Raw genomic sequence first — 26,562 nt, forward strand, 5'->3', positions numbered from 1 at the left:
GCACAAATCTCTTCCACCAACTTCTCGGAATACTGTATATTCAATCAATGTCCACAAACCTTGGATACAGAATGTTGAATTACTACTATTATTGAAAACCAGTATGAGTTATTATTCAATGTTAGAAGGAAATTCAGGAGCAGTGAGCACCACATGGACCAAATTATTATATGTAAAGGTACTAAAAATTGTCCGAATTTTATCTAATTTGTGAATTCATGAATATTTTGTTAATGGATATGAACAACTTTGATTTATACATCCTTGGGAAAACAAAAGATTAAATGATATAATAGTAATACGCTCACAAGCACTTTTCATTCATGCTGTATAATTTTCAGAGTGCTTATCTGTTCATTATTTCAGGTGAGTATGTGGTTAGTTAGGTGGTCAGGACTTCAGATGTCACGTAGAAAGAAGACTTCTTTCTACGCTGCATTCCACTCTTAACTTCTCATTTTCCCTTCCCCTTCCCTCACTCCTTAAAAATCTCAATCCTGGGTTCTAAATCACACATAGTTTTATTCATGTGTAGTTGTACCTGAAAAAGAATTATACTACATAAATCCAGCTATTAAAGGTGTGGAGGGATAGACACAGAACCATTCACATTGATTACCTTAGTGTAGGTGGGATTGGAGGAGGAAGAAGATGAGGAAAAAGAGATTATCTTTCTCTTTATACAATTTTGCATTATTTGTGCTGATACAAGGCTCATGTATTACTTGTAATTAAACACCAAAAAGTACATGTGTTTCATGTACTGTAAAGGAAGTATAAAATCACAAATGGAAAAATTGACTTTATCCCTCAGATTATTGATCCTGAAAAAAATCAAACCATTCTGAACTTCCATGGAGGTATTGAAACAAAATACTATAGAGAAAGGGAAAATAATGAATGCATTTTTCTTTATTACTTAATCATCATTGGTAGATTGAAAGCATCTAATTTATAGGCCCTGAATTAAATCTGATCTTTTCTGGGAGAGTAGTGAGGAGTGCTGAGAGTGGACAGAGAGCAAAGTGTGTTTTGAAAGATATAAAATTTAGAGAAACTTAATTTAAAAGCTTCTTGTGTGTCAAATAGCTATTAAACATAATTTTCATGATTTTAATATAAGCGAATCTGAACTAGCATATGGACTAAATTTCTTTTAAGTTACACATGGATTTAAAATGTAGGGGAAAAAGATCACTTGGCAAACATGCTTTTGGTTTTGAAAAACTTCCAAATGTTTAAAAAGTAGTTTTCAAATCAACCATATCCATATGCATCCAGGTTTTCTCATCCTCACAATTGAAGGATGAAAAGAACTAGAATGGAGGCAGAATGGTTGGAGATGTGATACATATGCCGTAAAACTAAAAATGATTTGATACTCCAAGGAACTGGTTAAAAAATAAATTTGGTCCTTATGGCAACTTTACCAGAAGAATCTAACACTTTTATTCTTAGAGATTTAGGATCATAGATGATATTAATCTGTCATAAAATTATCCTATGACCATTTCCAGAAATGGAAAAACGCAGAAATAGAAAATGTGTATAATATTGCTATTTTATTTTTTTCCAGCTCCTGTTACTATCTGTGGAAAGCAGTGTTCTAAGGGAAGGAACACTTAGATGAATTATGACATGAACTATCATTTGCGATGACTTATGCAGAGATAAATTGATAATAATTGAACATTTTTCACATATGGCTTCCAGATACGGTAAAGGTTCCCTCATAACATCTAAAAACTAAATATATGTGTATGCACACTTTTTAAAGAAATAAAAAGACATTGTTTCTTCAAACAGTTATTTTGAAATGATTTTAAACATTAAAAGTTACATTCTTAATTAAAAATTTTAAAATAAGAAGCTGAATTTAGGCAAATAGTTACCAATTGTTTTTCCAAACATCAGGCAAAATATGTTTTGCTTTTATTTTTGTTCTAGATGAATTTGAATATATAGATGCAAAACAAATCAAACAGTGCTACAAACAGAATATGAGTAGTGTCAATAATTCCCAAACATTGAATAATACACAATGAACTTCTACACATGCACTTGGTGGTCCACTATTAGATTAAGAAATAAATACACAATTTTCTTATCTTTTTAGTCTTTGTTAGTTTCTTTCATTTTTCACTATGTAGACTAGGTAACTAGATAAGTATGACCGAATACATTTGCTTTGTTCCCAATTCTTTTCAGCAAATTTCTTCTTTTGTCATTTTAATTATGTAAAATTTTTAGAGGCTAGTGAATATAGATCCTATAGCAATACTCATTTGTATATTTGGGAAATAAAAAATTATTGTCTTTTACTCATCAAACAACAAATATACTGTCAGGTAAGTTTGATGAAGAAGGCAATATTTTAGCCTACGAATGAGAAGTCTATAAGAAAATATGGTATTTTATAATATCAGGTATGTAGCCCTTCTATACAATCATATATTGGTTATTGTTATATCTCTTTTGCCCTTTCCTCTGGGGAGAGTGTGAATAAAGGATTCTTCTTTACATTCATTTATCATATCTTCTCCTACATAACCACCTACAAATAAATTTCCTGGAATATATTAAGGAAACAAAAACAAAGAAACACACAAAAACAAAATGCAGGAGGCTGGAAGGTGAGAAATTAAATATAGTACAGGTTAAACTTTATACTGTACAAGTAACCCAAAGTAGTGTTTTAGATAATTTCATTTTGGATAGAGACATGTTCAAGTGATGTATTTCCTTTATCCTTGTTTAAACCAATTCATGGATCTGTATCTTTGGAAGAGAGGCATAGAGTGCAGTAGACTGACTACCTTAGATTTCTGTTGGGCTGTGGTGAAGATGAATTGAGCCAAATGGAAGTATAACTTTCCTAAAAGATATCTAGGCTTCTGTCACATTGATTTATTCTTTAAAAAGTTATTTATTCTGCAAATAGATATTGAATACCCATTATGTACCAGATAGTGTTCTAAGAAATTGGATATATGAATTAACAGAACAGATCAAACCTGCTCCATGGAGATGTGACAGTATCACTCAAACCTAATTTTTCTTTTGCATCCTCTTGGCTCTGGCTTAAGATACAATTATGTTTTTCTCGGATTCTTGGGTCTCCTAAATAGTGAATCTACTTTCAGTGTTGCCTTCTCCAGTTGAACCGAAATACTAACAACACTTTCACTGTTCTAAAGCATGACTGCCCACTTAATAAAATTTCAATAGTTTACATTCACATCTAGACATTTTTATAAATACTTGTACTAGGGGCCCCTGCATTCTCAATATAAGCACTAATAAACTTACTTTTCTCAACTCATGTTCTACAACATCCCAGTATTTTCCATACCTACACCCCATTTCCAGCTGCACTGCATGATGCCTGTAAACTTCATGAACACAAGACTTAAATTTGCCAGCTTCTTCCCTACCTACAGTGAGCCTGGTGCAATCTTGGTATGTAGGTAGTTGTTCTGTTATCTATTGATCTTGCAACATATTACCCCAAATCTCAGTGGCTTAAACAACAATAATATACTATTTTACTAATGAATCTGCTTTATGAGCATATTAGGAATTGGTGGGATTGGGCACCTCTGATGAAGCTGGTTCAGTTTGACTGGGGCTGGAGAATACATGTCAAAGATGGCTCACTCATATGTCTTATAAGTGGGTGCTGGCCATCAGCTTGGAGCTCAGCTGGAGTTGTTGTGCCTTGACTCCTTTCCACATGGATTACTTCACACTACTGCTTGGGCTTCCTTACAGCATGGGAGCTAGGTTCCAAGAGCAAGTATTCCAAGAGACAGAAGTAGAGGCTGCCAGTCTCTTAAGGCTTAGGTCCGGAAACTAGCACAATATAAATTCTGCTATATTATACTATATAAAATATAATATTAAAGAAGAGCCCTCCTAGATTCAAGGGAAGGAGTGGCAAAGATTTTGTACCCATCTTTATGCTGTGACAGAGGTGCTTGAAAATAATTAAGTGAATGGTTATTTAATGTCTCCAAATACTTCTTACATTTCCGTATTGTGGTGCCTCCGCTCCTCTATTCGTTGTTCAAAGGATGACTTTATATCTCTCTTAATTCTTCTAGAAATGCCTTTCTAACAACTCTACATGCCAGTGTCTTATGTATTACCCCTATGAAATTGGTCGTGTTCCCTTTCCCTTATTTTCTTACTGTTTTTTCATGTTTAATTACCTTATAATCACAATCTGCTTTGCTAAATTATTGAGTATGTGCCTGCCTCGCGCATCAGACTCTGGGCTTCTTGTGGTTAATAACTGTGTTTATTTTGCAGGTGTGCTTAAACCAATGGAAAGATGGGGTTCCTCCAAACATAATATAGAGCAACAGGTTGAGTCTGTACACAACATGTTTGGACTTCTACTATCTATTTAAAAGAGGTAAGCTGGCCAGGCAAATTCGGAAGACTCTTCTATCCTTTGTGACTAAAAAATGAATTGCCAGTAAGTGTATGAAATGTGAGATAAGAATAAGCTTTTTAAAAGATTATTAAATGGTCTTGAATACTTTCAACCAAAATCTTAATGTTTTCTAATTCTCACGGAATAGAGCTAAGTAGGAAGACTTTGAAGAATATCTCATGCTTTCCTTTTCTCCATTGCTTTAATGTTTAAAAAATTATCTCTGGAAATGGACTATCCCAATTCATGTACTCACATGTTTTTCTAGAACAGTTGATCAAATCCCATTTTTCTCAGGTGAAGGAAGATCCATCACATAGTAAATGGCCAAGGTGACTCTTTAACCTGTAAGACAGCAATTTTCAAGCATTATGTGGCACAATCAACCATTTATAGACAGTCATTCCCTCATTTTTATTATACAAGTTACTGGAATAGGAGAATCTAAATCTTGTAAGTGAAAGGGTTTGGGGTACCAGGTGGAGGTTAGGTTAGATCTTGCTGAGCACAGGGATGGGAACCAAAGAAAAACACAGAAACAATTATTCTCTTCCTATCTTAAATTTGAATTAAGGTGTTTTAATTCTAGATTGAGGTGGGATTCTCACAGAAAATGAAATATCTTAGTTACAGGTGAAATGCATCAAGAAAAAAATATTGAAAGTTAGCAGCCATCACCTTCAATCACATCTATCTATCATGTACCTATCTCTCTACCTATCCATCAATCATCTATCTATGTGTATATTTACCTTAAAAATAGAAAAGACAAAGAAACTAATAGCACTGTTATTCATTTCTTAAAATCTGCTGATTTAGTGGAGATACTGCAACGAATGGTCTATGAAATGATAGCCCTTGCACAAGCCAGTGAGCTTTATAGACTGTGACGTTGATAGTCTATCCTGCAGTTATGCACTTTACTATGTGAGGATTCTTTGTTTCACAATAAGAAGAAAAATCTAACTGTGTTACTTCTAATTTTTTAGCCCCTATTTTAGAGAAAGTGTGCTGCCTCAAGTGCATTAATCTAGGATTTGAAAAACTGTTACCGACTTTCCTCTGGATGTTTTGGATGCAGTACAAATAATATTTTGAAATACATGGACTCACACATAGCAAATGAAACCATGAGGTAATTGGTTAATTGCAGGTGAAATTGGCCACTCACCTCTTTTATTGAAAGATTAAGTGACTAATTGCATTTGTGAATGCTCTAGGAGAACAAATTGTTACCTAGTTATGGAGTAATGTGGGTTTGGTGGGCATGAAGAGGCTCATGTGGGAAATAAGCCATGATATACAAACAGGTATTCCCTAGGTCTTTCCACTGAGAGGACCTGGAAATAGTAATAATCCAAAAGAAATGATGGAAATGTGGAAATGATACCAGGGCAAGGAAGGGATAGTATAAAATAAACCTGAAATGTGCTATTATGCCAGAAAGCAACGACATACTCAAAAATGATGGAAACATCAAAGTAACACAAAAGCCAACTTGAAGGGCTCCCACTGGACAAATAAAGAACACATTGAGTATCAAAATAAACAATGTCAGTAATAAGTTATGCCAAATGAATACATTAGAAAGCCATAAATCCATATTAATAGATTAAATGAATGAACTGAAACTTTGATGAAAAATCTGATTAAGGTATTTTATAGTTTCAGAGTACCTACCCTACTCCTGTCCCAAATTCTTACCAGTAAGAAAGGGAAGATGTGTAATTTTACAATGGAGAAGCTGGCAAATACCCCCTTAAACAAGTGATCAAATTTATCAACAACAATAGGACAAATCAAAATCATGTAACACTTGTTGGAATGCAATGAGAAGAAAATAGCATCACTTCTATGCTATTCCTGCTGAAGATGCATAACCTGATTTTAATCACGAAGAAACATTTGACAAACTCAAAAGAGAGACATGCTATGAAATAACTGGTTTGTGTACTTCAAAGGTATCAAGATCAAGAAGCCAATGAAAAATGGAGGAGTTGTTCCAAATTGAAGAAACTAGGCATGGTAAGTAAATTAAATTCCTGATTCTAAAATGGATCTTCTTGCTATAAAGATATTTTAGGGCCACGGATTTAAAAAAATATTGTTCATTCTACTGTACTTTCAATTCTTCTATAAATTTGAGCTTACATAATTTTCTCTTCTCACCTGATAGTTGTCATTTCTTTCACTACTTGGCATCTAAAATGGGTCAGTTGATTTTAGGTATTATAACCTAAACACATTAAATATTTTAAGATATAGTAAAACAACTAAATAGTTTCTACTTTGTCCTATTTTATTAGAGAAAATGAAAATATAATTTCAGAAGATGCAGTATTCTTTTGGGAAAAATCCTCACAATTTAGGTTTTCAGTTTTGGAAATGACTTTAAGATTTAAAAATTACTCGTTTCAATTTTGGTCAAGTAATTAAGTTTGTTGTTTCACTACAACTTTGTCTATGTGTCTCAAAGCCCAAAATTCATTCTTTTATTCATTCAAGAAATATTGATTGACTCCTTATTTTGTTCTAGGCTCTGGGGATAGAGCAGTAAACAAAGTTGATATGAATCTCTGACCTCATGAAGCTCACATTCTAGTGGGGCAGATAACAAACAAAGAAGTAAATTATGTTATATGTTTCAGATATTTGCACAGTGAAGGAATTAAGAAAGGGAGGAAGAGAAGGAATTGTGAGGGTCTGTGCCACTGTGAATGAAGCGGTCAGGGAGGACACTGCTGAAAGGGAAACACTGAAGCGAAGAGCTGAAGAAGGGGAAGAACTATGCCACACATGTGCTTGGGGCATAAGTGCAAGTGTAAGGAATGTTCTGTTTTAGTTAACATCGTGTGGTTTAACATGTTTCTGGTTTGGGTGAATTTTGAAATGTTGACAAGAGACTGCTGATTGAATTTCTCCATATGTATAACAAGCAAACAAATCTCTGCTTATGGGAATGAATGCCATTTTGAACAAAACAAAACAAAACAAAACACTTGGACAAAGTCTTGATTTGAGCATAATATATATAAAGAACCATGCATAGGACGTAAACACATGTAAACTCAAAGGAAAAGCTGAGGGGCTTGGTACCATAAAAAACGAAATGTGTGAGAGGAACAAAAGGAATAAATGAAGAAAGAAAGAAAAAAGTGACAGAGAGAGAAAGAGGGCAGGGAGAGGGAAAGTAAAGATAAAAAAGGTAGGAAAGGGAAGGACAATAGATAATTAATCAAAGGGAAGAAAAAACCTAGGGTAGGGGTAGAAAGGTTTTTTTCTCTAAAGAGCCAGATGGTAAATATTTCAGACTTTATGAGCCAAAAGGGAGCTCCGTCACAACTACTCAACGCTGCCTTTACAGTGAGAAAGCAGCCTCGGGAAATGCATAAAAGAAAGAGTGTGGCTATGCTCCAATAAAACTTTATTTATAAACATTAATGTTTAAATTTTGTATGTTTCAAGACATGTCACAAAACTTTTTTCCTCTTGTTTCTTTTCAACTTTTCAAAAATGAAGAGAAACATTCTCATTATGAACTCTACAAAAACAGAGGGCAGGACTTGGTCCCCAGGCCATGGTTTGCTGACTCCTGACTTAAGAGTCACAGTACTAGTCATGTGAGTCAATATGGTGCATTGGGCAGTGGAGGGGAATCGGATCAAATTCCTGGGTTCTTATCCAGGCTTGACAATTTGTTAGCTCTTTGACTCTGAACAAGATTCCGCCTCTCAATGCTTTACTGTTTTAACCGATGAAATGAGAGTGCTGAAATAAATGAAAATCAAATTCTCTTCTTGCGATAAATTCTATTTTATTACCTATCAGAACTAAGAATAGATATCCACAAAGGAAAGAGCATTCGATTTCAGTTAAAGCTTATTTTTTCAGTTCCATTCTTTGCAAAAATCTCTTCTTAAGACAACAATGTGTTTCATCCCTTGGGTATAGAATTTAGTCCTTAAGGTCCTTTAGAAAATTGGTGTCACCATGATTTCAATGATACCTTACTAGAAAATACCTGAAGTGACCACTCTCAAATGCTCAAGGCCACAATATGGCCTCACAAGATGTTAGTAGTTTGTTTCTAAATAAAAGCCATTCTTAAGTGGGGTGAAAATTCTCACCCATAACAATTTACATCATTCTTTCCAGTCTAGATTTCTTTGAGAGGCCAGGTGCATTGAGGTTTGGTTTCATAACGGTGAACACGTGCTTCTTGTTGAAACAGCTCTCGCCACACTGCTTCAGGGCAAAGAGGGTACAGCTTCTGATTTCCTGTTTAACTATTTTTCATAATGATTTCAAATTTATATATGTACTGAGCAATTATTTCAAGATCTATCTCATCTCTCTTTTGGAGACAATGTCTGTGTGTCTAATATAATTTTAAATGTTATTCTATAAAACGGCCATCCCCAACATTTTTGGCACCAGGGACTGGTTTTCGTGGAAGACAATTTTTCCACGGACAGGGAGGGGGCGTGGTTCAGGAAGTAATGAGAGCGATGGGGAGCGACGGGAAGCGGCAGATGAAGCTTTGCTCGCTGGCACGCTGCTCACCTCCTGCTGTGCAGCCCAGGTCCTAACAGGCCACAGACCGGTACTGGTCCACGGCCCGGGAGTTGGGGATCCCTGCTATAAAATATACGGTCTTCTTGAATATCAAAACAAAATATATTCAACTGATTTAGATTGTGTTTCTAAAAAGGGCCACAGTAGTAGCTCCCATTCTACTCCCACGTCAAACTTTAGAATCTGTTTTCCCCTCCCCTTGAGTCTAGATGACTAGCGAACTTGTTTTGATCAATGGAATTTGGTGGAAATGACACTGTAACCTGTGAGGACAAGCCTGATATTAAACTTCCTATTCCTCTCTTGGAGCCCTTGGCTGCCAGGCAAAAATGTCCAGCTACTGGAAAGATGACATGGAGAGAGAAAGAGATATACACCCAGGCAGCCCCCAGCTCTTCCAGCCATTCAAACTGAGACACCACACAGGTGAATGAATCCACCTTGGGCATTCCAGCTCTCACTAGCCCCCAATGAACCCAATTTCTAGCTAATAACCCAGCTGAATGCAGGCAAATGAGTAATCCCAGGAAATGGCATAAAAAAGAGAGAGAAAAAAAAGCCCAGTCAAGCACACCCACCTCCTGAATTCCTGACCCACAGAATCTTGAGCAAATAAAAATGGTACTGATGGTAAGCTACTAAATATTAGGGTAGTTTGTTGAACAACAGAAGATAACAAAAACACACTTTACTTGAATTAAATTTCAAAATGATCAATTATACTGCCACCTACACTTTAGGGGACTATACATGGCTTATCATCGACTAGCTGCTCTGTGGTAAATCATGCTGAAATCTGTAATATTCAGGCTATATGTCTCCCTTATTGTAAACAGTCATTATTCTTTAGGCAATATTAGCATCATTAGTTAAAAATGAAATACAACTAATAATGAAGTAGAATATATAAAATTTAAAATTATCTGCAATAAAGTTAACATGAATTAATTCTGATTTATCCTTATTAGAATTAGCCATTTGATCACAATACCAATAAAAATGTAATTACATTGCTCTGTGGAATGTCGTGTTCATTCTCCAAATAAATATATTTTTTAAATAACTGTTAAATCAGGGAAAGATGGAGATTTATTCAATTCATATGTTATTGAAATTAAAATAATTTTTCTTAACGTGGGGGTAAAGTTGCACTATATAAAACTACTTATTAAAATGGCATTATACATCTGATTTTCATTTTAATCACAGCTTATTTGAGGTTGGTCTAATGTTTTCTTGATGCTCCCTCTTCATGACAAAAGAAATGAGACTACTTAAATGGTGACACAAATTGATGTTAATAAATTAGTACATTCATACAAGGACTCCTAATTTTACTGCTAAAAGCACACCATTATATGAAGCATTATGTAGTTTAAAAGGCACACTGATAAGTGCCTGTATTCAAATCCATTTCTGTGCCCTTTGTGTTCTTATCTTCCCTGGGCCAGCAGACAATCCCGCTTTTCACTAACCTTTGGCACTCCACCATCAGCAATAAACTGTGTGCTCCTTCCGAGTCCCTGGGCTCCCTTAATTAGCATCACCTGTGGTAGGTTCTATTCCGAGCAGCCCCATGAGCGGCACACACCTGCTTTGGTGCCTGCAGGTAGAACAAGGCTCAGTGTCTCAGGGCTCTGGGGAGTCCATCTGCCGTGCCCTGAAGCAGTAACTAAATATCATCTTCTGAAAGCTTAGTGTAGCCTCTAATCCTCCTAATTGTGCCTCAATGAGGTAGAAGTAAAATGATAAACAAGAACCTGAACAGATCCACACATCCACACTATAGCGCTCCAACAAATTCAGTAAAACATTTGTCCTCTGTTTAAAAAGTGAAAAATATGTGTTTTTACCCAAGAAATTAAAATATTTTCTACCCTGTACATTTTTATTTTGTCATAATATGTTTTAAAGCACAAATTTTGAAGTACAGCTTCAAAAACATTCAAGGTCATGTTTTCCCTTAAAATATTTGAATGGCATAAAGCATTTCACATGTATGTTAGAAGGGTAAAATTGACACACTTAAAACATTTAAAATAAAAATAAAACCTATCAAAGAATCATAAAAAATGTAATGAATGCGTTTTACTGAACAAGGGATGAAAAATAGGTTGTTAAACCAAAGGAATTTTAAAACGCTTAATTTGTGTTCTTCTCATGAATCCACAGTTTTCTTTTTTCATACCTTTTTTCTTTGCAAAGAAGAATTGTCTGTGACACTTAATGGGTATATTTCATTGAAGCTAAGTTCTTTTAATGTCAGGCTATTATATCTTCTACATACAGAAGAGGAATGGTGCCAAGATTTCTAACAAGTAGGTGCACATTTTTCTTGAAACAGAAAGGCACTAAAAAAGCTTTGAGTTGGTAGATCAACAAGTTGAAAGATATGCAATTCAATTCTGAGTCTATTAGACTAAAAACTGTTTTTGAGAAAAGAGCCTATAGATTAATACTCATGCTAATAAGTCTCTGATCTTACCCAATTTATAATAAACAACACATATTTTTATCTATAATAATTTGACTACAAAACTAGGGCAGGAAAGTTGCCTTAATTGTACAAAGTTTTACTAAACTGAGTATGAGTCTATTTCTGTTTATATATTTTAAGTAAAAGTTAAAAAAAGAAATACATTTTTAGTCTTCAATGACTTCCAGTTGCAATGGCTCATACGTGTAAGAAAGAATGAGCCATTGTAATTTAATTACTTATGAAGTTTTGATTTCCCATTCCATGTTCAGAATGAAAGATTCAAATATATGAATCATATACTCTTCATCTTACATATGAGAAACTGAGATCCTGAAAGTGACTTGCCCAGGATTATACTGTTATTAGTGATTAAACTCTGGTCTCTTGATTCTCAGTTTAGTGCTGTTTCCACTACAATATGCCACCTTCCTCCACTGACTTTGCATCTCTGAATGTCAAATGAAAAGGAAGAGGTGAATTTTAATAACTATCAGTTTACATTAAAGCTCAAAGCTGCATATACTTTTACAATTTGTAATGGGCAGCATCTCTCTTAGAAAGTGGGCAGGAAATGACCCAGAATTCTAGATTACAAAGCATAGTCCTCACAGTCATAGTTATGAGTCAGTTCCTTCAAGGTATGTCACTTTAGTCACCAATGGTCATCAACCTGTCTGGAAGTTTTTCGGAAAAAGAAACAGACTGCATAGACCAGGTTCTAGCTCTATAAAATAGCAGAATGAAAAGAAAATGTAACACACAAATGGAGAGTTTGCACATCGTAGCATTGCATTGTATCAGAATGCTGACAGTAATGATTAAAATATAAGATCAAAGATCATTGGTTGTACTTATGAATGCAACATTAAAGTAGCATTTTTCAAAATATGCTTTGCATAATGTAAGTTTCTCAGGATATTAGTAGGTTTTAAGTGAAAACAAAAGTTTTCAAATTCATGTATACTTGAGAAAAACTGCATACAATATCCCTTTATTGATATTTTCAATGCATATGAACATATGAAAGGCTCTACGAAGGTGGACAGTAAAGATATATATTTAGCATTGTTTTATCAAGTGTTTCCCAAACTTATTTGATCTCAAGACCCTTATTTTTTTTTTTTACAAATAATAGCATTTTCTAGTACATGATAGGAAATGCTGTATAGTTTATGCTCTGAGAAGCTGAAGCAAAGAGTTCTATTATCCATTCTCAAGCGAAAGTGTTGTTTCAAATCTCTTTCCTGAGAATAAAAGATATACAAAATATCATTTTATGATTAATGTTTCTCCTTTAGTTTCATTTTTTTTCTGAGCAAAAAAATGTTAAAGACCCACAAAAGTTTAAAAGCAAAACATCAAATGTGGCTATCTCTATAAGTAAAAGATGAAATCCGCATCCTGGTTTCATTTGCTTATAAAGGTCACTGCATCTGTCACGAGGGCCAATCACTTTACGTAAGATTATGGATTATCTCCCATCCCTAACACATACTCACACACACACACACACACACACACACACACACACACACACGAGTCTGTTTTATGGCTTATGAATTAAATGTGGCAGCACTGCATGGAGCTGAGTGCCTGAAATTCTGCTAGGCTACGTCTTATGAGTTTCCCGCTAGTATGGAAGTAGAAGAGCAGGTTACTTTGCATAAAAGTTAAAAACAAACAGACAAACCCCCAAACAGAGCCTCCTGTAGAACAGAGGTTTTCAAATGAAAAAGATAAAGAAGAACTTGGCAAAAGCGATCTGCAAATTGTTTATAAGAGCTGGCCAAGAAGTTTTTCTTGCTAGTTGCTAGTAACTTGGAGAAATTGCTAACAACCCTTGCTGATAAGAGCTCTTAGCTCTTAAAGTCTTACCAGGATATAAACATTTAGACTTATTCTGTACAGAGTAGATTTCTATTAGATTATGTGAGAATGTGTAAAGTATGGTTAGTTAGAATTTTTCTTTCATGTGCAAGCTGCACAGACAAGGATGGAAGTGAAAACGTCTGCCTGTATGGTACGGAGATTCAAGGCTCCTTTTGTTAATTTGCTAGGTATTGTTTCACATCCTAACTAGTTAAAATTTAGTATTAACTTATACAGAGAAACACAAATATCACATGATATCACACATATGTGAAATCTAAAAAATGATACAAATGAACTTATTTATACAGCAGACTCATGGTTACCAAAGGGTAAAGGGTGAGTGTGTGGAGGATAAATTAGGAGTTTGGGATTAGCAGATACAAACTACTATATACAAAATAGGTAAACAACAAGGTTCTACCGTATAGCACAGGGAACTATATTCAATATCTTGTAAAAAACCATAATGGAAAAAAATCTGAAAAATTATACATATATATATATATATATATATATATATATATATATATGAATCACTTTGCTGTACACCAGAAACTAACAGAACAAACACAACATTGTAAATCAACTATACTTCAATAAAAAAAATTAGCATTGAATTATAAAGAGATAGGGGAATGATTCTAAAAATGTGATTTTATCAGGTATTACCAAGCAGTTTAGCATTACTTTAGCACTGAATTATAAGCTTCAGAGTAAACCAAATATCAATGATAAAACCCTAAGCTGTTTTCCCCGTCCTCAAATATATATATTTACATTCTTAACAACTCATTGAGCATAGAGCTGGAGCTTTGTTTAATGCAAAATCTGGCCGTGTGAAAAACACGGGCACTGAAGTGGAAAATATTTTTGCATTTTTTCATGTCAGTGTTGCCCTTTTCTGTCAAGTTGCACATGCACGTGTCCACAATGGGAGCAATATTTACAAGCTGTATTTTACATAATTCCAGGGAATGACTATCTACTCTTCCACTGAAGAGAATTCCCTTGGCACCTCTGCTTGCCATTCCATCCTGCTGGTTCGTTTGTTCTGTTGTACAGCTTGTGGAGTGATACATTGTAGCATACTTGCCGGTTGTAGCTGAAGTGGAGTCATCCATCATTCCAGTCACTGGAACTGAGGACCTTATGGACTGGGAGTATATTATGAAGCTATGAGGAAGGTGATCATTTTTGCAGAAACAGCTATTTTATGTTCCTGTTCTCTATACCGTCCTTCCTTTCTTGTTTGGGATAATGAAAGAGGAAAAGTCATAGGACCAGTTTTTGTCCTTTGTATTCATGCTGAAGGAAGTTAATACAATCAATAAAAATGCACTTAATAAGCCTAAGATTGACTGGTCTTTTTCTTGTTTATTTTGAATTTCAGATGTGATTTTCAGTTGAACTGCTGTTAATGCCATGTAGCTGCAGATTTCCCAGATCTAAGTGTGCAATAAATGGATAAACTTCACCATGTGGGATGATTTAAACGAACTGATTTGAGAACCAGTCTGGGCACTACAAAAAGAAAGTTGTCAATTATCTTAGCGAATTTCAGTCATGTAGAGTCAAACTAGTTAATTTATTCCTCTCCTACCCTCTCATCCCTCCTCTTCTGCAAGTGTAAGCATCAATTAATGGCTGAACACTTGCCATTTTGCTTCATGTAATTTACATAAGTTTGTATCTTATCCTAGTGAATTTAGAATCAGTTTAACATTCAAAATCTGGGAAAAATATGCCTAGGTAATTTCAAGAAAAGGTGACTTGTTTCCCAAATATTATTAAGGAAAATTGAAACTGAAGATTATTAAACTTTAAAATGGAAATATATAGTTCTAATACATGACCAATTTGACTAAATATTTGTTCTTCCTCCTTATTCTATAGCTATACAGTGTGACCTTGTAAAACTTACTAGCACTGATCTGCTTTAGTTTATCTTTATTGGTTTGTCTTTATTATATACATATTGACTATTTTCCAATAGAGGAGTGCTATATAATAGAAGAGTGCTATCGTGGACACTTACTAATTCTTTAGACAACTTTTAAATCTAAGAAGTGATTATTTTGTTTATTAGAGACAGCTAAATGGCCTCACTTTGAAGACTTTTGTTTCTTGTAAACAATGTGATGACACTTCAATATAGTTGCTTTGAAATGGCTTAATAGTAAAACTTTTGTATATAAATCTACAATCCAGTAAATGTAATCTAAATTAATATTTTAAATTTGGAAGGTGCATTGTCTTTTATGCACAATAGGACATCAAAGAAAGCATTCTAATTAAAAATTAAATGCTGGCTAGAAACTAACCCTGGGTTACATTTGGTTTCTGTACATGGGAGATAGATATTTAACACAAATTAAACTACAATTTTTGAAACAAATATTCACTTTTTATATAGGATGACCACACACGTATGTTTTTGTATTACAGCTACTGAATGTTTATGCAAAAAACCAACAGACACAGTAGTAATAAAGTCTAATGGAAATAAAAGACATTAAACTTGCTTTGTACAGGGAAAAAGTGTTTTTTATCTGAAACATACGAAAGGAAGCTAATCTTACCACGTTTAAATGCAAATTTTATTGAGATAAATCAAAGGCAGTGAAAGGTAGGCCTAGTAGTTTCATTCTATTTAAACTACTTTTTTGGCCTCAGCTGCTGTCTTTGAATGATATCAGTTTCTCATACTCTGTTGACAGTAGCCTATGCCCAATCTTCCACCCCAGAAGAGAAGGTTCACCAAGACCTGAAGAACCTTTCCATCACCTTTTCTTGCCATGTGAGCAAAATAATGAAAGAGACACATTATGCAAAAACATATATATGTAGTTGTATATTTTTAGTTTAAACATTGGAAACTCTGAGTGTTTTACAGGAATTACAGGAGCACTAACTAAACGTAGACTGTTCCGGAAGCACCCTTAAATGCTGCACCCATAATTTTCAGTTGGTGGACGAGGCTGTTCATCCAAGGGTAGTTTGGAAGGGGTGCTTTTAAAAGTTCCACAGTGAGCCATCCTCAGGCTCCAGAGGGACACGGTTCTAGAATTTCACTTGTCTTTGTAATAAAATATTGAAACTCTTATTTCAAACATAGATTTATAGCTTGTATGTAACTAGGCTGCTCACGTTTCACATGAATATCCAAAACCAGATTCAATTCATATGGTTTTCTGTATGGGATGAAAACCAGCTTTGGTTGTGCTACCTTCTTGTGTCTGCTTTTACTAAAAGCTAAATCACATAATCCATAGTTAGTGGTCTCTGGTGCTTAGGAAGTGTCTTTACAGCTCTTTGTAGACCATTTCCGGTCTATTGTATAATTTAAAAGAATTTATGTCATCGACAGAGCAAGAGATTCCCATGTCGTATCTTAGACAATCATTTGGCTGATAAGTACTCTAACATGACTAAACTCTTCCAGTGGTGCATTAATTCACCACATAAATAATTAATAAAAGCCATTGTTGAACTAGGTGGAGCAAGGGAGGTAAGTTAGTCTAATCGCTGGCATGCATAAATTTCAAATATATATGCGATTACAAAGTACTGCACCTCAATCAGATAATGTAATGTATTAAATATTACTAGTTTTGAGCCCTATCATTCACTTAAAAAGTAATTTCCACACGTAAACTAAAATAGCTAATTTGAGATATGCTAATATTTATAGAAATATAGACAGAAAATATATGTTATGCTCATATCAGAAGCAAACAAAACTCTGCTATTGCTCAGCATTGTCTGACTTATGATTTTACTTTCTATTTACTACCAAAATTCAGAAGTTTCACTTAGTAGGTTTCTGTGCTCAATATCTTTATACTGTAACACAATTATTTTGATATAAATCACAGAAGCATACATGTATCTTCCTTCATCAACCCATTTGAAAATGTCTTCACAAGAGTAGCCTTTAAATGTTACAAAACTTGATTTTATATTCCCAAGAGGAACCCCATTTTCCATCAGAGGAACATCAGGATTATTATTTCATAGGAAGGCAATCATGATGGTGCCTTTAGCACCTGTGACTGATTTTCTCTGTTTACATGTTCCTACATATTGTTAATCCTTCCCTTGTGTACTGAAAAGGCATGTGGCATTAGTCAGTAGTGATTTAAAGATCTTCTGTTTGCTTCAAAGATAACTTTAAGGCCCTATATTCATGATGTAGAAAATGCATGATTATTCATTTTTAAAGCCCATTGCGTATTTTCCTTGGGTATCTTTCAAAATTAAAACATTAAAATACATAAAACATAAGCTAGGAAATAAAATTAACTCATATAGCTGCACAGTAACAAAAGATTTCTACCGTCGATTCACGCATTTTATTAGACACACACTTTATCCTGCCCATTTTTGCCTTTGATAAAATCACCAAAAAACAGAACTAAGTATGGCATTTGCACTGGGATCCCAGACAACAATACTGTAGGAAAACAATGTCAGAAGCCTAGGAATAGCTTTAGGACATCTATGGATGATGAAAAGTTTTCCAAATACCCTACGTCCAACAGCATAGAAAAGAGTCCACGGTAACCCACAGTGCTTAGAATTCCAAGCTAAAATTCCTCTGGACATGTCTTGATCTTTTCATGTGGTCTTCTACCTCTAGTACTTTTTATCTGCACCAACTCTGATGAGACATAGAGTAAATCTGCCTCATGTATGAGGAAAATGGCTACTCAGCACTTCTTTGGTTTTCATTTCTGTGCAGTAATTTTTGTTTTTTGTTTGTTTGTTTGTTTGTTTTTTTGCTGTACACGGGCCTCTCACTGCTGCGGCCTCTCCCGCCGCGGAGCACAGGCTCCGGACGCACAGGCTCAGCAGCCATGGCCCACGGGCCCAGCTGCTCCGCGGCATGTGGGATCTTCCCGGACCGGGGCACGAACCCTTGTCCCCTGCATCGGCAGGTGGACTCTCAACCACTGCGCCACCAGGGAAGCCCTGTGCAGTAATTTTTGCAACTCATGGAGCTGCAGCCAATCAAGATTTGTTCAGCTGTTCTCATTTGTCTGTAGCAGAGAAGGTTAGAAGGCATAGTGAGGATAGCCAAAGAATACACTAAATTTAAGAGTTCTGGTAAGAAAATCAAATCAGCAACCATGAAGAAATCAAGAGCCCAGAAATCTTGTTATGAGTCTAGATATTGGTGGAGCAATTCTATGAATGCAGGGGGTTTTGTCACTGCTGTAACCAGAGTAGAACATATTAGGAACCCAATGGACATCTACTTAATGAATGGATGAATCAATATGTACAACACAAGAGCAAACAAAAGACAGAGCAGATAGCAATATAAAGGACGAGGTAAAAGAAGAAAGGCAGAAACTACAAAGCAATCTAATCAGTGAAATATAAATCAAGTAGGCATACAGGCAGGAATAAGAAAATTCCAAGATATGAGAGCAAGGAATGCAATAATGAACTTTATAATAAAGCTGACTTTTTTTTTTTTTTTTTTGTGGTACGCGGGCCTCTCACTGTTGCGGCCTCTCCCGTTGAGGAGCACAGGCTCCGGATGCGCAGGCTCAGTGGCCATGGCCCACGGGCCCAGCCGCTCCGCGGCATGTGGGATCTTCCCAGACCGGGGCATGAACCCATGTCCCCTGCATCAGCAGGTGGACTCTCAACCACTGCGCCACCAGGGAAGCCCTGACTTTTTGTTTTTGAGCATTTACTATGTTCCAGGTATTGTTCTAAGTGTTTCACATATATTACCTTCCTTTGCCTTTCACATTATCCTATTATCATCATGTTACAGACAGGAAAATAAGTCACAAGAGGTTTTCGTCTTGTTCAAGGTCTTGATTTCACACCAGAATCCAGAATTTCTGCTCTTCAACACTTTGCTCTATTGCCTCCCTTTGGATACCCTGCAGATAATAAGAAATGGGGCCTGGCAAATCAAGCACAACAATGGATGCACAAAACTAGGAAGAGAACTTGATTTGGAGCCAAACATTTAGACCAGCCAGGAAAATTAATGTCAGATTGATGTTTGAGCAGACACCAACCCTGAAGCTTAGCTGACCCAGGAAGTCATGTTAAAGTGACATGTTGGAAGCACATGGCAAGATATGGGCAGATTAGGAAAGCAAGTTGTTTTTGCTTTTTATGTCATGTCTCATCCATTTTAATTTTCCTAGTCGAATAATCCAATGTAGTTTTTTGTTTGTTTGTTTGTTTTCCCTTGAGGTACGCAGGCCTCTCACTGCCGTGGCCTCTCCCGCTGCGGAGCACAAGCTCTGGACGCACAGGCTCAGCGGCCATGGCTCACGGGCCCAGCCACTCCACGGCATGTGGGATCTTCCCAGACCGGGGCACGAACCCGTGTCCCCTGCATTGGCAGGCGGACTCTCAACCACTGCGCCACCAGGGAAGCCCCCAATGTAGTTTTTAACATTAAATCATTTTAAGGATTACCAATGATTAGAATTTATATTTTAGTACCTGATCTAGTGATTGGTGAAGTAAATGAATAAATTAATAAATATATAAACATTCCTAAAAGTAGAGTAATATTTCCTATGCACTTGCATTTTAAACTTTATAAGAGAGTATCTGCTTTATAAAGAGCATCTGCATAACTTAAAAAATGGAAAGCCATACATTTAAGACATATTCTTTACTTAATTAATAGACATGTTCTTGTGAATTTGGATTATTGAACTTTTGGATGAAATCTGATGGCCACAGAAATTTAATCTAATGAGTAAATTGTAAGCTACATTAGGGTCACTATTATTTATTAAGTTTTTATTTGTTATTTCCTTGTATTAATTAGAGCAGTTATTCTCAGCTGATATTTTTGTTATGGGAGACGGCATTGTAGGATGTTTAGCAACATCCCTGGCCTCTATGTACTAGATGCCAGTAGCAACCCCCTTTAAGAGTGAGGTTCGTAGGGTACAGAATGTAAGGCCGTCTCAGGTCATTTGTCACCTTACTCTGGTCCCAGCTCTGGCAGATATTGTCAAATGCCCCCCTGGGGGGGCACGATAGTGGAAAAATTTTACTCAGTGAAACACTGAGAGGAATACTAACAGTTTTAACAAGTACATTACAAAACGTATAAATGGGCTCAATAATCTAGAAGTTTATTTCTCATTAAAATAATAACTCAAATATATATCACTTGCCCTGAGAGTGCTACGTGACCATTCAGGGACTGTTGTTGGAGGTCATTGAGAGGACATGACTGCCAGTTAATCCAAGAGCAATCAAAGAGGCTTCCCACCCCTCCTCTGTCCTTGGAATGTATATTCTACCCACCATTCCCACACTAGGAGCCATTTCAAGGATACAGACTTGAGAGGGTAATGTGTTGTTGAGACCATCTGGACTGATACATGACTGAACCCCATCAGGGCCTCTATGTAAACTTTTAAGATTCTGGCAAGGGGTGGAGTGTGGTAGGGAGATCTGCTCATCTTGCATCCGCCCAGGACAAGCCTCCTATGTCAGTTTTCTTGATAATTAAACCTGCCATCTACCAATCTGGAGTGGTCTGCCTCTTTCTTTGGTCTCTCCTTGCCCTTTGTGTACAGGGGCCAGTTTCAAATTTCACCCCTGGAACTCCTGAGGTTGTGACACAGTAGGGACCCAAGTTCTTTCCCTATTGAGCATCCTCATCTTCTAAAGCCTCTTATTTTCTGTGACCAGTTGGTGGAAGGGGACATGGAAAGAGAAAACACTCTTCTTGAAAGCTGAATCCCAGGTATAAAATACATTGTCTCACATTCCACTGACCAGAACATACCTGTGTCAAGGAAAGCTGAGAAATGTAGTCTAGCTGTGTACCCAATTTAAAGAGGAAACATAGACTTAATGAACAGTTTGTACATAGACCCTAGAAAATACAGCAGTAATGTCTGTGAGGATAAAAAAGAGAAAGACACACCCCTCTAAAACTTGAAAAAATTCAAAATCACGTTGACAAAAAATAAAGTGGGGTATATTCATACAATTAGACACAATGCAGCAGTAAAAAGAAATGAACTACAGTAAACATGACAACAGGAATACATCTCTGGAAATATAACAGGGCAAGATAGTACATCTTGGAAGATGACTTACATTATTATATATAACTATAGAACTTAAACAAAGCCCAACAATGCATTCACATGACAAAAGTAGAAAATCTAGGAAGTGGTGAATACAACATGTAGAATAGTGGTTATCTCAAAGGAAGGTGTGATAGAAGAATGGCACAAAGGTAGATGGAAGTTATAGGAAATGGTCCAGTTTGGAGGGTTGGGTGGTGAGTTCAATGTAATTCTTCATATTATTATTCTTTATACCTTACAGATATCATTTATGTATTAAATAATATATTACAATGTAAAAGATTAAACGAAAAAGATCAAAATAGAACAAGCACATTAATATTTCTTTATTATTGAAAATTATATATTCGCTAAGCACTGGTTTGTGGTAAATTTAACCAGATTGTTAAAGCTTTAGGACTTGCGCTGCTACTTATTTTAGAAAATTTCTTAAGGCAGGACAAAGCAGCTAATTATACTGTTATGAATTTCTGATATTATATTTCACTTTTGCTTTAATTACGGTTATTTTGTGATTTATTTTGATTACAACACATTAGTTTTAATATTGAGATTTGTTAGTACACTATTTTGAATAACTTGGAGGAAATTGTTTTCCACTCTATTATGCATTTGAAAATGTAATTTTATTATTTCAAGGAAGAGTTATTTTTTCAATATTTAAAATTTTTAATGTGATCCAAGAGCAAGTAAGATGAAAATACAGAAATATGTTTTATATTAAACTCTATTAGTATAATATATTTCATTAGATAGGAATGTTAAAAGGGAAATAAAAAACCTCTTCGGAGTACGTTGTTAAAAATAGCCTATCTGTGTACCGGAGAGTCAATTCATTTGGAATTAAAAACTTAGAAATAATCTTATGGGGAGACCTTCAAGATGGGGGAAGAGTAAGACATGGAGATCACCTTTCTTCCCACGAATACATCAGAAATACATCTACACGTGGAACAACTCCTACAGAACACCTACTGAACGCTGGCAGAAGACCTCAGACCTCCCAAAAGGCAGGAAACTCCCAATGTACCTGGGTAGGGCAAAAGAAAAAAGAAAACACAGAGACAAAAGAACAGGGACGGGTCCTGCACCAGTGAGAGGGAGCTGTGAAGGAGGAAAGGTTTCCACACACTAGAAGCCCCTTCACGGGTGGAGACTGCGTGTGGCGGAGGGGGAAGCTTCGGAGCCATGGAGAGCACAGCAACAGGGGTGCAGAGCGCAAAGCAGAGAGATTCCGGCATGGAGGATCGGTGCCGACCGGCACTCACCAGCCCGAGAGGCTTGTCTGCTCACCCGCCGGGGCAAGCGGGGCTGGGGGCTGAGGCTCGGGCTTCGGAGGTCAGATCCCAGAGAAGGACCGGGGCTGGCTGCATGAACACAGCCTGAAGGGGGCTAGTGTGCCACAGCTAGCTGGGAGGGAGTCCGGGAAAATCTCTGGACCTGCCTAAGAGACCACTGTTTCAGGGTGCTCGAGGAGAGGAGATATAGAGCACCATGTAAACAAGCTTCAAAGGTGGACATGAGCCTTGGCTATCAGCGTGGACAACAGAGACAGGCATGAGATGCTACGGCTGCTGCTGCCGCCACCACGAAGCCTGTGTGCAAGCACAGGTCAATCCCCACACCTACCATCCCAGGAGCCTGTGCAGCCCGCCACTGCCAGGGTCCCCTGATCCAGGGGCAACTTCCCCGGGAGAACACACAGCGCACCTCAGGCTGGTGCAACGTCCCGTTGGCCTCTGCTTCCGCAGGCTCGCCCCACACTCTGTACCCCTCCCTCCCCACGGCCTGAGTGAGCCAGAGCACCCAAATCAGCTGCTCCTTTAATCCCGTCCTGTTTGAGCGAAGAACAGACACCCTCCGGCGACCTACATGCAGAGACGAGGCCAAATCTGGAGCTGAACCCCAGGAGCTGTGCGAACAAAGAAGAAGAAAGGGAAATATCTCCCAGCAGCCTCAGGAGCAGCAGATTAAATCTCCCAAATCAAATTGATGTACCCTGCATCTGTGGAATACCTGAATAGACAACGACTCATTCCAAAATTGAGGCAGTGGACTTTGGGAACAATATATATATTTTTATCCTTTTCTCTCTTTTTGTGAGTGTGTATGTGTAGGCTTCTTTGTGTGATTTTGTCTGTATATAGTTTTTAGCACTTGTTATTATTGGTGGATTTGTTTTTTGGTTTGGTTGCCCTCTTCTTTCTTTTTTTAAATTACTTTTTAAGTTTTTTAAATTTAAAAAATTTTTTTATTTATTTATTTTTTTGCAGTACGCGGGCCTCTCACTGTTGTGGCCTCTCCCGTTGCGGAGCACAGGCTCCAGCTGCACAGGCTCAGCGGCCATGGCTCACGGGCCTAGCCACTCCGCAGCATGTGGGATCCTCCTGGACCGGGGCACGAACCCGTGTCCCCTGCATCGGCAGGCGGACTCTCAACCACTGCGCCACCAGGGAAACCCCAGGTTTTTTTTTAATTTTAATAATTATTTTTTATTTTAATAACATTATTTTATTTCATTTTTTTCTTTCTTTCTTTCTTTTATTCTCCCTTTTCTTCTGAGCCATGTGGCTGACAGGGTCTTTGTGCTCCTGCTCAGTGTCAGGCCTGTGCCTCTGAGGTGGGAGAGCCGAGTTCAGCACATTGGTCCACCAGAGATCTCCTGGCTCCATGTAATATCAAATGGTGAAAGTTTTCCCAGCACCTCCATCTCAGTGCTAAGACCCAGCTCCACTCAGTGACCAGCAAGCTACAGTGATGGACACCCTATGCCAAACAACTAGCAGGACAGGAACACAACCCCACCCACTGACAGAGAGGATGCCTCAAATCATAATAAGGTCATAGACACCCCGAAACACAGCACCAGACACGGTCCTGCCCATGAGAAAGACAAGATCCAGCCTCATCCACCAGAACACAGGCACTAGTCCCCTACACCAGGAAGCCTACACAACACACTAAACCAACCGTAGCCACTGTGGGCAGACACCAAAAACAATGGGAACTACAAGCATGCAGCCTGTGAAAAGGAGACCCCAAACCCAGTAAGCTAAAGTGAGACCAGAGAAATATGCAGCAGATGAAGGAGCAAGGTAAAAACCCACCAGACCAAACAAATGAAGAGGAAATAGGGAGTCTACCTGAACAAGAATTCAGAGTAATGACAGTAAAGATGATCCAAAATCTTGGAAATAGAATGCAGAAAATACAAGAAACGTTTAACAAGAACCTAGAAGAACTAAAGAGCAAACAAACAATGATGAACAACACACTAAATGAAATGAAAAATTCTCTAGAAGGAATCAATAGCAGAATAACTGAGGCAGAAGAACGGATAAGTGACCTGGAAGATAAAATAGGGGAAATAACTACCACAGAGCAGAATAAAGAAAAAAGAATGAAAAGAATTGAAGACAGTCTCAGAGAACACTGGGACAACATTAAATGCACCGACATTTGAATTATAGGGGTCCCAGAAAAAGAAAGGCAGTGAGAAAATATTTGAAGAGATTATAGTTGAAGACTTCCCTAATATGGGAAAGGAAATAGTTAATCAAGTACAGGAAGTGCAGAGAGTCCCATACAGGATAAATCCAAGGAGAAACATGCCAAGACACATATTAATCAAGCTATCAAAAATTAAATACAAAGAAAACATATTAAAAGCAGCAAGGGAAAAGCAACAAAAACATACAAGGGAATCACCATAACGTTAACAGCTGATCTTTCAGCAGAAACTCTGCCAGCCAGAGGGAGTGGCAGGACATATTTAAAGTGATGAAAGGAAAAATCTACAACCAAGATTACTCTACCCAGCAAGGATTTCATTCAAATTCGACGGAGAAATTAAAACCTTTACAGACAAGCAAAAGTTAAGAGAATTCAGCACCACCAAACCAGCTTTACAACAAATGCTAAAGGAACTTCTCTAGGCAAGAAACACAAGAGAAGGAAAAAACCTACAATAACAAACCCAAAACAATTAAGAAAATGGTAATAGGAACATGCATATTGATAATTACCTTAAATGTAAATGGATTAAATGCTCCAACCAAAAGACATAGACTATGGATACAATAATACCCGTATATATGGTGTCTACAAGAGACCCACTTTAGACCTAGGGACACATACAGACTGAAAGTGAGGGGATGGAAAAAGATACTCCTTACAAATGGAAATCAAAAGAAAGCTGGAGTAGCAATTCTCATATCAGACAAAATAGACTTTAAAATAAAGACTATTATGAGAGACAAAGAAGGACACTACATAATGATGAAGGGATTGATCCAAGAAGAAGATATAACAATTGTAAATATTTATGCACCCATCACAGGAGCACTTCAATATATAAGGCAAATACTAACAGCCATAAAAGGGGAAATCGACAGTAACACAATCATAGTAGGGGACATTAACAGCCCACTTTCACCAATGGACAGATCATCCAAAATGAAAATAAATAAGGAAACACAAGCTTTAAATGATACATTAAACAAGAGGGACTTAATTGATATTTATAGGACATTCCATACAAAAACAACAGTATACACTTTCTTCTCAAGTGCTCATAGAATATTCTCCAGGGTAGATCATATCTTGGGTCACAATTCAAGCTTTGGTAAATTTAAGAAAATTGAAATCATTTCAAGTATGTTTTCTGGCCACAATGCTATGAGACTAGATACAAATTACAGGGAAAAATCTGTGAAAAGTACAAACACCTAGAGGCTAAACAATACACTACTTAACAACCAAGAGATCACTGAATAATTCAAAGAGGAAATCAAAAAATACCTAGAAACAATTGACAATGAATACACGACAACCCAAAACCTATGGGATGCAGCAAAAACAGTTCTAAGAGGGAAGTTTATAGCAATACTATCCTACCTCAAGAAACAAGAAACATCTCAAATAAACAACCTAACCTTACACCTAAAGCAATTAGAGAAAGAAGAACCAAAAAGCCCCAAAGTTAGCAGAAGGAAAGAAATCATAAAGATTAGATCAGAAATAAATGAGAAAGAAATGAAGGAAATGATAGCAAAGATCACTAAAAGTAAAAGCTGGTTCTTTGAGAAGATAAACAAAATTGA

This window comes from Delphinapterus leucas, chromosome 4 (genome assembly GCF_059928025.1).
Source record: "Delphinapterus leucas isolate spDelLeu-1000000601 "Yukka" chromosome 4, BTC_Dleu_Yukka2, whole genome shotgun sequence".
NCBI lineage: Eukaryota > Metazoa > Chordata > Mammalia > Artiodactyla > Monodontidae > Delphinapterus > Delphinapterus leucas.